This window comes from Triturus cristatus, chromosome 12, assembly GCF_964204655.1.
Source record: "Triturus cristatus chromosome 12, aTriCri1.1, whole genome shotgun sequence".
In the NCBI taxonomy this organism is placed as follows: Eukaryota; Metazoa; Chordata; class Amphibia; order Caudata; family Salamandridae; genus Triturus; species Triturus cristatus.
In genome coordinates this window covers 96,515,252-96,527,427 of record NC_140595.1, presented here as the reverse complement: position 1 = coordinate 96,527,427, position 12,176 = coordinate 96,515,252, and the positions used below count along the sequence as shown (strand labels likewise).

At 43.0% G+C, this 12,176-nt stretch overlaps 1 protein-coding gene across 1 annotated transcript in view; it reads right to left on the bottom strand.

The window, feature by feature from the left end:
- HORMAD1 (HORMA domain containing 1) overlaps positions 1-7,518 on the bottom strand; it is an 863,212-nt gene extending 855,694 nt beyond the window's left edge. The window contains exon 1 of the mRNA XM_085638767.1: positions 7,163-7,518. The gene's annotated coding sequence lies outside the window, so the exon portion shown is untranslated. The remainder of the gene's footprint in view (positions 1-7,162) is intronic.
- Between the last annotated feature and the right edge of the window lie 4,658 nt (positions 7,519-12,176).

The following is a 12,176-nucleotide window of genomic DNA, read 5'->3' as shown; positions in this document are numbered from 1 at the left end:
AAGATTACCAGTTCCAATGACTGGTAATTACTTTTCAGTTGCATCCATGCCAAAACAGAAACTAAGCTACTCCATATAAGACTGCACATAAGTATGAAGTCAGAGGAAGTTATCTTGCCAATAGGGAGGGAGTTTAATTGGCATTTTAGCGGCCACTTATATTGTGTTGCATGTCAATTTCATGAAAGTCTCCTTCATACTAAAGACAGTGTTGGCTATCCAGTGATGTCTTAAAGATATATCTTTACCTATTAAAATTAACATCAAGATGTTTATGGCAATTTACTAAAACCGTTTTTATTTGCCATAGATATCAAAATCACTCTGAAACCGTCCATGCCCAGAAAAGTGAAAAGCCAGAGAGAAATAAAGTGTCTGTTTTTTCTTTTATGCCATACCCCTTACAACAATCTGCCTCACATATTATTCTATGTGTAGTCAGTAGATAATGTGGTGAAGGTTGGAAGAGTACATCGCTTCTGAAGCAGAGTACAATGTTAGTGCCGTCTAACATTTCCCTACTCTGTCAAGATCTGATATCACTTAACACTTTCAGCTTCAGAGCTAACCTATCAAGAGGTGAACCGACAAGGCTTTGTGGTATGTTGTAGAGTTCTCTGACTTTGATGGAGTGCTGCATTGTTACCACCAGAGGAGTAGTATGATAACATTTTTCCGTCCTGAGGTCTTTTTCTGGGACAAACCGATGAATCACTTTAAAAAGTTACAGGTGACAAGTGTGCACTCTTGGACATCAGATTAATTTGTGTGTGACGGTTGAGTCTCTTGTTAAAGAATGATGTTAGACCCGGCCTTGTGGCATGGCCATCCCTGACCCCGAGCCACACCCCCTGACCCGTACACCTCATTCAGTCCCGCCGTACACGGCCTAGCCGGTCCTGCCCGCCAGGACCCACACACACCCGACCCGGACTTCCCTGTCCGTGCCCTCCATCTACCCAGCACCACAGGGCCCGCGTGCCCACTTCATGCCCCTACGATGGCCGCCCGGCCAGCACAACCCAGACCTAGAGGCGCCGCCCCGGCTGGGGAACATCGCGCTCCCATAGAGTGAGAGAAGGAGGAGCAGTTTCCATCGCACCTCTGGCCTCCCCTCGGGAGATGGGTTTCGATCGGCCCTCCGGCCTCCCTGAGGGCTGGCTCCACGCCTGCTGGGTGTCTGGAACTCCTCCCGACCCGGCCCTGAAAAGGATCAAAGGACAACATGGCAGGAAACTCCAGCGAGCGGCCCCCAGGCGCTAAGACCCCTGCCTACACGGACATCAAAGAGGAGTTGACCTATAACAACGGGTGCTCTGGGACTATCTGGCTGATTCGACTCTGGAACGACGAGAGCCCTGCTGACGTGATCGCGGCTCCCTTGCAACCTTGGAACACCTGAGCCCTGATGAGTGACTCGCGGCTCCCCTGAAGATTGTAAGACCTCCGAACTTGTGCTTGAGCCCTGCTGAGTGACTCGCGGCTCCCCTGAAGATCGTAAGACCTCCGAACGTGTGCTTGAGCCCTGCTGAGTGACTCGCGGCTCCCCTGAAGATCGTAAGACCTCCGTCCTTGTGCTTGAGCCCTGCTGAGTGACTCGTGGCTCCTAAAGACTCCCTCAGTCCGGCTGGACCGCGGCGTATCCCCCGGCTCGAGGATTGTGAGCTGTGCGTTGGGTACGCCCCTGCATTTGATCCGGATCCCCAAAGACTGTCCCGCTACCCCCTTTTCCCTACCGAGACTCTCTGAGCCCGTGCTCTATTTGTACATATCCACCTTGGTGATCATAAAGATCCGACGTAGCTGAGTAGATAAAGGATCTGTTCCCAAGAACCTACTGTGTGGTGTCTCTTTGTCGTGTGGTGCCGTGTGTGCGATCCTAGATACGAGACTCTTCCCCTGAGGAGTCTCCCGCCAGTGCCCGGCTACCTTACCCCGAAGGTAGGTCTCAGGGTGTTCAGGTAACCTCCCTGTCTTCCCTGGGATTGCCTTCTAACAAATGACATCTAGGGATTTAGCACTGTGAACGAAGGCAGGTTTACAATCCAGAACATTGGGCTGGTAAGGCTGAATAAGAGGCAGAGATAAAGAGAAACTTAGTATTTAAAAGGACTGAGTTTCAAGTGACCTGAAGTCATCTAGTTTTGAACGTTTTTAAAGCAGTCAGCTTCTTTGTGATTGATTCTTCCGCATACAATCAGTAAAAAATACATTAGATCTGAAAGAAAGTCATTGGCCTACTGATACACAAGGTGATGTATGTGTTGGCGGAACCAACGTAACATGCCCAACAAATGAACTACATTCAAAAAGAAAAAAGTATACTAAAGTAGAAAAGCATCTCTCTTTTATGTTAAAAAACTAAATGTACTTATGTAACAATTGTGTTCATAAATGTGGGGTGTTTACACTGAAATCTTTTTCTATAGCTCTCATAATAGCATCAGGAATTTCTAGTCTATGTTTCACTGCTGGTCTGCAATTATTGAAGAGACAACACCTGGTCGAGTTTACTTTTTTTAAAATAGTTTTGCCATAGGTTCAACTTGCATCTACATAAGGATACTAAATATCACTATTCTTGGAAAACATGACTTTCATAAAAGCCTGTATTCTGAAACTTCTGGGATGAATATATTATAAAAACACAAAATGAGGGCCAAAGGAGATTTAGAGACAAGCAGGAGTTGACACCCCAATACTAATAACAAACCACACACCTGGGTCTAGACAGAGGGGAAAAAATAATTGGTCAATGTGCCCCGCTAAGGTGGAGAATTTCTTTTAAAGGATGAATTCCTTCTTCCAATATAGGTAGTATGCCTCATCATGGGGAACCTCCTCGCACCATGATGCCCAGTGACGGTGAGGGTTACAACACCCTAACTAGAGGGATGAGCTCATGGATGTTTTCAAAGGTATAATAAATGTTTTTCTAATGAACAGGGAGTGGTGAGGGAGACAGAGCGTGTATAAAAAAAGTTTTAAAATTTAAACAGGCTACAGGGTATGCAAAACACTTTATTCATGTGTCCCTGGGTCAGGATTAAAACAACCAAGATCAGCTAGAAAGGTTATACCAGCTAAAGGTAATCAAAGTAGGTTGACATGTTTCTGCCTATGGCTCTCCTCAGAGGTGTTGCAGCATTCCTCATGGCCTATATAAATGATACTTCTGCTCCAGTGCTCAAAGTAAAATGTGATAAGTACACAATACAAAACAATCCAGTGGTCCAATTTAAGTCCAAGGTAGGAACCCACTGGCGATTACCTGAAAGAGATAGTATACATAATGTCAAGAAACTCAAAATGGACTGGGATGCGGCCCTGAGTAATTACGAGTGGCTGAGATTAATTCATGGATACATTCCATCCATCATTTTTTGTACAGTGTCGCCCTAAGTGATCCTGATTTGATTTTGGGTTTTGTAGAGCGCTTGAATACCCTGGGGCATCTTGACTCTGCTTCTGACTTTAAGAGGTGGGGTTGCTAATCTAGTTACTAAGTATCCAGGTTTTCAGAGATGTCCTTAAGGACAAAAGGTCCGGACTGCTCTTCAGACTCATTGGGAGAGAGTTCCACTGTTTCCCATATCCAAAATGAAACTTCTGCCTCCCTACGAGGCTCGGCTTTAACATGGGCACCACCAAACACTTGTCAGTGGAAGATATGAGTTTCCTTGACAGGATGTACTAGCAGGGATGTGGAATGCCTATAGCCCGACGCCCAGGACATATTGTTTGGGGTCAAGGGCAACAAGTTTTCATGTGTATTTTGTCCTTGGGACAAGTAGGCCCCACCCCCTACAGCACAAACCCTTTGGCTGCCAATTTGCAGTACCACATTATGGATCAGGGAAGGGCACTGTCTGCAGATAAGGTAATATTTTTGTCCTTATGTTAATGCTGTTCAAACTGCAATTTATGGTTCATTAATTGAAAGCCTTTATAATTAGGGTCAGTGCTCTAAGTAAATGTTGTAAGCTCTGACTGCACTACTGACGGTGGTTCCAGTATAAAAATGTGTATATACATGTTCAAAGTTTAGTAATATGAGGCTATGTATAATGCTCCCAGAATGCTCTCTGATTTGATGCAAATATTTGCAGAAGCTTGAAAGCAAGATAGATGCTTTTGTTTCCAAATAAAATGTTCATTAAAAAATGAAAGCAGAATAAAAACAGATTGCTAAACTACTGTAAAATGTCAGGAACCATTTCTTTGCAGCATCATTTAGTAACATGTGTTGATGCATGCTAGTATTTCCCAAAAGATATTCATAATGCAAACTCGGTGTAACCAGTTTCAATAAGATTTTGGGAAACAAAAATAAACAAGCATTGGGAAAGCCAGTAGGTCTGGAATTGGTGGTCAGTTTTTTAGATTTGTCAATGTGTGAATTGTTTTGGCATGGTTTTTGTAAAACGTTACTGGTGTGGGAGCTGCTGGGACCTCACTATAATAACAAACATTGGCAAAAGCAAAAAATAATTTGGTGTCAAAAAGAACACACTGCCGCAGTAGTTACTGGCACTGAGCAAAACTACTTTGTGTGCCGATATGCTCCTTGTGAAAGAGCAGAAAGCTGTCACTCACAGTGAAACCAGACGATACAGAGAGAGAAAAAGACACAGAATTTTAATAAACGCAAAAGGTTATGGTCAACGCCAGACCAAATTAGGGGCCCAATTATTAAAGAGAGTCTCAAAAGTGCACCCATGGTGCAGCTATATGGCTTTCGTGAATTCCCAAGAATTTACAGAAGTAGGACAAGAAATAGTATCCCTGGAAAATATTTGTGAACTGCATTTTATCATGGGCAAATATGCATATGTAGATTTGCTCATGCGAAACTCTGAGTGTTTGCAAGTTCACTTGCCCACCAACCACTTTTTACTCCACTCTGGAAGAAGGTTTACATCTGCCATTGTCAGGAGTACATTTTCCAGTATGGGAAAAGATTAGAGACGGGTTGTTAAAAACCCGTAAAACATGCAAGTTAGTAGGTTTGAACAGACACAAAAGGGCATTCTATCCCTGGAAATATTGCTTACCACTACATTCAGCCCCAGTATGTAGATCTGCGGAAACGTGGCAACATAAGGGGATTGCAAGTATTCAAACACTACTATGGTATGGGCCCTGGCCTAATCAGAAAGGCTATTTCAGAGCTCTTATATATAATGAGATAGCAGCCATAATTTGTAGCTGCACTACATGGCACCAAAAGGGCATGTGGATTTTGTTACAGGACAAGTAGATTTAGGAAGCAACCTGCCCCATGGACAAGTAGATATTTTATTAAATTCCACACCCCTGTACTAGGTAAATCTGTCCCGCAAGTATTCTGCCCCAACATTATGTAATGCTTAAAACATTATGCATAGTGTTTTTAACTCAATTATTTTTCCTACCGGAAGCCAGTGCAGCTTAATTAGGGCCTGAGACACAGATTGATATTTGGGAATTACCGTGAGAAGTCATGCTGAAGCATTTTGTTTCATCTGAAGTTTATGGAGAAATCTTTTTGGGATATTCAGAAATAGGGCATTTCCATATTCCAGATTGGATAGGGAATGCTCAGACATGGGTCCCATGCACACTGTCACTGGAACCAAGTTATGCCTAGCTAATGAGCACTAACTAGTGCTAAACCTGTCCTTGGTTACTTGTGTTCTGGTTCAGGAAAGCCCTAGCCGGACAATTCACACCAGACTGGTACCATTGGAACACAGACAAAACTATTTTACATATGACTAGGTACAAATTGAGGTGGCATGGTGTGCAAAATCACAAAAAACTGGGATGCAGCACAAGTAATTATCAGTGGCTGAGATTAGTTCAAGCATTCCATGTGTCACTTTTGTGTATACTTTAATGCCCTGTCAAGTACCTCAAGTGTTATGATGCCTACCAATTGCAGTTAAAATGTTCTGGTGAATGTAACGGAGAGCACCATGCTCACAAGGACCCCAGTTACGGTCTGCTTGACACTAAATCTTTCAGCGATATTACTTTTGGATCAGTCACTCATAGATGAATGGTACAAAACGTCCGGCTCCGAGCTAGAACAGAGCTACTGAACAGACTACCCACAAAACCACCTGCAAAGCAGGTGGCGAGTTCTAGTAATCCTCCTTGGCCAAAAGTACTGATATGCATGCCAGAGATACATTCCAAACATTGCACCAATGAGACCAAAAAATCATTAGATGCTCTGCTCCCTGTTGGATCTGCAGATCCATCACAAGATCTATACCTGACTACTGGAGCTTCCTGGGTACGGATTTAAGTCATGGAAGCCGATTCTGCAGTTAATGTTCTGGGCACAGTTTCCGGCAAACCTAAAAGCACTGCCTCCAGATCCCACTTAAGAAAGCTAAATAAAGGCTATACACAGTGGGCTCTATGACCATATTTTGGTGACATAGCATGCCCTAACGCCTACATGTATGCAATTGACTCTCTCTACACAAGACCACATGGAGGGCTTGGGCAGGGACCAAGAGAGCACACTATCGGCAAGGGTAAACATCTCGCCACCTCACCTCTTGGGTAAGGAGTGTGGAACATAGGAACAGGCCCTGTAACCAAAGGGGCAGGCCTAGTCGGGATCAAAGCGCTAGGCTAGACACTTAAAGGTAGAGAAACCATTGAAAACTCAGGCCAGACGCCTAACTCTGGACCAACTTTAGGTCCTCTTAGAACCTTGAAACCAAAAACGAGCAGAGCCTTTATGTGACTATTGCCAACAACAGCCTTAGCAATCACAAACCCACCCTATCACTTTCCTCCCTCTAGAGGGCTGCTCAACACTGCACATGCAGATAATCAGGCGCTACCAATATTAAACTAGAGTACCTGCCTTCTGTTAAGTCTGTAATTTTTTTCTAGAAAGTTGGTTTGTTTCAACTAAATTTAAAATGGATTAATCGTATTTAAGATTGCGCACTAATGGAACTCCTCAAAGATTAAAACACATTGCATACTCGTTAGTCGGCAACTTATAATCATAAATGCCTACAATTTAGTTTAGTAAAGTTTTGCCAACTGACTTGTACTGAAACGGGCAATTTCAGGCGGGAGACCGCTAAAATATATCAATTTTTCTCCCGCCTGAACTGGCTTGTATGGATAATGTATGGAGAGGGAGATAATGTACCTGCAGCGGTTGACTCGCCTTCCGTCACCTCACTAATCTCAGGGATTGTGACCCTTTCAACTCGAAATATAAACTGCGTCACGTTGGCCTCCCAACGGTGATCCCCGCCCGGACCCAACACTCCCTCCCAACTTGCACCGCTTCTCTACCACCCGCGTGCAGCCCGCCTTTCGTGGTCGCGTGCAGGTGGAATTCTCCTCAGCACCTGTTGTAGAAGAAGCTCACCCTGACCCACATCACGCGAGCACTGTGAGTGACGTGACGCGTCGACGCGAGGGCGGGGCATGTGACGGGCAGTCAGCCGGGTACTACAATGATGACGTCTTATGCCCTATGAGGACGAGGCGCTCAGTCGTTGTGCTGTGAGGACGGTGAGTGTGAGGGAGAGGCTGCTCTGTCTGTACTTATCTACCCAGGGCCAGGGGTGCAACTGGACCCGAACACTCCCAGCCAGCTCTAGCGCTGGATGTCAGGTGCGACAGTCTTTTTGGGCGCCCCTTCCCCACGATCTCCTCCATGAATCCCTCAGCAGTAGGAACAATACTCATTAAAGTTATCTTGACATTTTTATTGTTGCATGATAAATGCTGAATGCACCCCCCCCCCCCCACCCCACCAAAGTCAGTGCCTGGTGCGTGTGCGCGGGGGGGGGGGGGAGGCAACCTAAAGCTAGCCCTGCTCCCAGCAATGGGGCGGGACAAGCATTTCCAGGATCGGTATCAAAGCTAACCTCATAGACATTTTAGGAGGAGAAAAATGACAAATTGTGCAGTTTAAACATATTGGACCAACCGGATAATTTAAAAAAACATATTTTTTGTAGATTTTACACTGTTCCTAGGCTTCACATTGAAAAATGCTCCTGACCCATTGTTGGCTGGAAGTACAGTTTTAGTTTACCCAATGAGATGATGTAAAATATTAATGGGTGCTCTTATGTACAGGTATCAAAATATTAGACTTAGTAGCAGTGCTTAATTTGAGGTGGTAGTTGCAGGAGGAGCTGCTGCATCCCAGGATGAGACACACAACGGGTGGGAGCCTTTTTAGCCCTATGAGAGTTGTGCGCCTGTATCTACCTCGTATGGGCCAAGTCAGGGAGTTAAGTGAAATGAAAAACTGGACGATGTCATTAAGGGCATGGGTTAAGAACTGCTAAGATAAAAATCTATTCTTACCATAGTGTGCCGTCCGACTGGTATTTTCTCCTTCTGTCATTACATCCAGATATATAATACAAGTAACATTACACCTACAACAAGCCAGCACTATTGGCTTTGTCAGTGGTTGTTGTAAGATAAATATGCAACAACTATGACTTCATTTTATATAATATGAAAATACTTCAGTTCTGAAATTATGAGACTATGAAAGCACTTTATCAAGTCTCTTTGAAGTTACATCAAAGGCAGTGAAGGGTGGTACTGCTGCAGAGTTAAGATTTTTTTTCCACCCTGAAAGCAAGGGCAGAAGTGGAGAACCTCATAGGGACCTGTCTCTGTACCTTTTTTTAACAGCAGGACCCGACCCACTTATAGCCCTGGGCCAAGCTCACACCGGGGTTTGCACCCACTCATCCAGGGCCATACTGGGCTCCACCGTGCTCCAAACTAGTACTCTGCAGTGAAGGACCAGACACCTCAGCGTAAACTATGCACTGGCGTGGCCACACCTAAATACCCATATCCAAGTTTCCTATGACTTTACTGTAAAAATTAGTTACTGGAGTCCTCCTCTGGGACTTCTTTCAGTACATTTGCCGAAATTACTGTGCGGTGACTAGGCCCAGGCATGCACGGTATTAACTGAGCACAGACTTGTGTAATTTCTGTTTTTTTTTTTTTTAAACCGTTAAAACTTTTTGTTTTTTATTCCCGGAGTCGACTGGTTCCAATTGAAAATGTCATGTGAGACTCCTGTATATTGAGACCACAAGGCATTTTCTACTTGAATGTTACGTCTGTTGGTATCTTGCTTGACGTTGGTTCACAAGCTATGGCCTAGTTTCAATTTTTAACAGGATACTAACCAAGTGTTACCGTAATACGTGTAGTTTTGCATAATTCTCAAAAAATTTGTGTGCAAGTGTAAACATTATTTTACCCATAGAAGAGTGGAGAAGTGTGGCTCAATGATTAGAGCGGCAGACCCTGATGCAGAGGTCTAGCCCGGGACCAGGGTTCAATTCCCCGCCTCGGCGGGTCTTGGGCTCAAAAATTCCACGGACCTGATAATTCTCGCCTCGGTGCCTATTCCAATCATGGAGTCCCACTCTGCAACTCTGGGCAATAGCTTGCTTAATCTCCACAACGGCCCCCACAACGCTAAGGATGCCTGGCCTCCACCTTGGGGGTGCCCAGGAGTGGACGCCTCACAGGGAAAGCCAGGATGGGTTCCACAGCGGTATTCGTACAAGCGCCTTGAGAGCCTTGCGGGTGAGTAGTGCGCTATACAAGTATCAAATTTACATTTACATTTATAGATGCATCACATATAAGGAATTTGTAGTACTCGTATAGGTATCAATAAATCATAAACGCGTTAACAGATCTGGTCTAATGACTTGGGTAATCTACTTGACCTAATTATAGTGTCTTTGGCCCATAAACTGATCTCAAATTGTGTGATACTCTGAAAATATTTTATTTCACTGAGTCACCTTTTTCTTCATTATCACACATGAGAGTGCTGCAGATCAGAGCATATAAATTCTCCTTACTTCCATGGACAGAGTAATTCCACGGTCATACACACATACACTCACCATACGCTAGGGCCCATCACACCAACAATCATTCTATTACTCTATCCGCACTAAATATACGAGAGAACTCCTAAATCAATCTGCATCTAAGTGAGGTCAATGCAACCTAATTGATTAGTCTCGAGTCATGATTTAAACAATAAGAACACATTTGAGATCTCAATAAATGACAAAGAAATAATCACCCGACACTGTAATTCAAACAAGGAAATACTTTATCTAAATTAGTTCAAATGGAAATCATCTAATAGCAAAAATATTATTCTCATAGTTACCTATTCTAGCTAAAAGTCAGGACAGGTCTCTCAAAAAGTCTCCCGAGTCGCCGTCCTCTTGATCAGCATCGATCCTCTCGAGCATAAGTTCGGGAAGAAGTGGCCTTAGACCCTCTCTAGTCTAACAATATTTATACCGAAACTAACACATTAAAAGTTACAAAGAAGTTTTAAACGTCCGTTGAGCAGAGCGAGCAGGAAAGGATGTTGGCTCGCAACATTTAGAAAAACCCTCCGCTCTCGAATATCACAAAAATAAAAAACACGGAAGAAGGAAACAAACTAAATCTGCAACATCCATGGATGCTCTTCTCCGGAATTATAGTGAAGCCACTGCAAGATTATCAAAATGTTCATTGTGGCTACTGTTCTTTTCCAAGGATAGCTGGCGACGAGCCCAGAGCTGCTGTCCTCACGGAAACTTTTAACACAGACAGAGGCCGAGGTCAGGTTTTCAACCATATTCAGCGAGGCCTCTCTTCGTATTTCATCTACTCAAATGCAGGCTGTAAATATCGGCCATCTTTCACTAGGCCAGAATGGACAATCTTAATTAAAAGAAACACAAAACAACGTTATTACATCGTATTGATTATACAGTGTTAATTCCCAATAATACCCTTATGTGTATGTAATTATCTAGCCATTTGCGACATAAATAAGCATTAAAGCATATTATTTCAAGCGCAAACACATAACAAATAGCACTTTAGCCACACGTATTTAATTAATTTGCCCACCAACTTAGTTCACGCATTAATTTAAGCCATGCAATTGCATTCCCACGTGTATTTCTCTCATTAGTAAGGTTGATTAGTCAAAACCACTCAACAGCAATTAATATCTAGTAATTAATTCTTAATAGTTTTAATTATGACAAATAGAACATAAACTGGAGTTCAAGTTTCAATAGAAAACCCTGCTCCAGCAATCCCCCATTTGGTGATATATCATCACCACAAAAATCCAACCCAAAAAATGTTGTCCCCTTTTTTAGGAGAAGTTCAAATGTCTTTTTGCATCTACACACACTACTTACACACCAGTTTCTTTCTCATCATCCCTTTTAGTCTCCAAATACACGCTCTCTCTAAATTCTTCTAATTCAATTTCTTGTGGGTCTCTTTTTGACTTCTTTTGTCTCTTTTCAGTATTTTCTTTTACTATTTTCTTTTTACTCCTCCTATTTCTACAACATAAACACCCTAATCTAAGAATCAATAAAGCAATAATCACACATGTCAAAGGAAATAATATCTTACCAAAAATGGTACTACCTATCTTAGCAATAAAATCCTTAACAGCAATCATCTTATTAGCCATTTTAGTCCAGATACTTTCAGCTTCCAGTGGTACTAATTCTTCATGCAAATCAGTAATATTTTTGATATATACCTTTAGATCTCTGCTTTCGTCAGGAATGTAAGTGCAACAATGTTGAACTTTCAGCATTCCACAGACTCCACCCTCTTTGGCCAATAGAATATCAATGGCAAGTCGATTTTGCATAGACATGGCGCGTAAGGCAACCATCTCCGTATTTACTAATAGAAACCCTCCAGCGATGCTTGTCGATAAGCGATCCACCACTGTTGACAGCTTCCGAATTCCATATGCATTTAATGAAATTCCCACTGCTGGAATCAAAGCTCCAAAAATATCTCCTACAATTTCTGACCAAGTTTCTCTTTTAAAGCGTGTTAGTAGATTAATCTGTTCTGCATCTTCTATTCTATCTATATGGAAAATCTTTGGAAAGACCAGGCCAACATAACGTGCCATACCAATGGTCAGGCAACCTGTAATAAGCCTTATTCCCACAAATATAATACACTCCCGGGAAAACTGGATCTTCTCCTCCCTTGAATCCCCATCCTGTTGCAATAAAATATGTATCATGGCACTCACTAGTCCCAACAAAATGATAATCATATTGAGATTTCCTTCTGGTAATGCATAGTTTACCCTTCTGTGG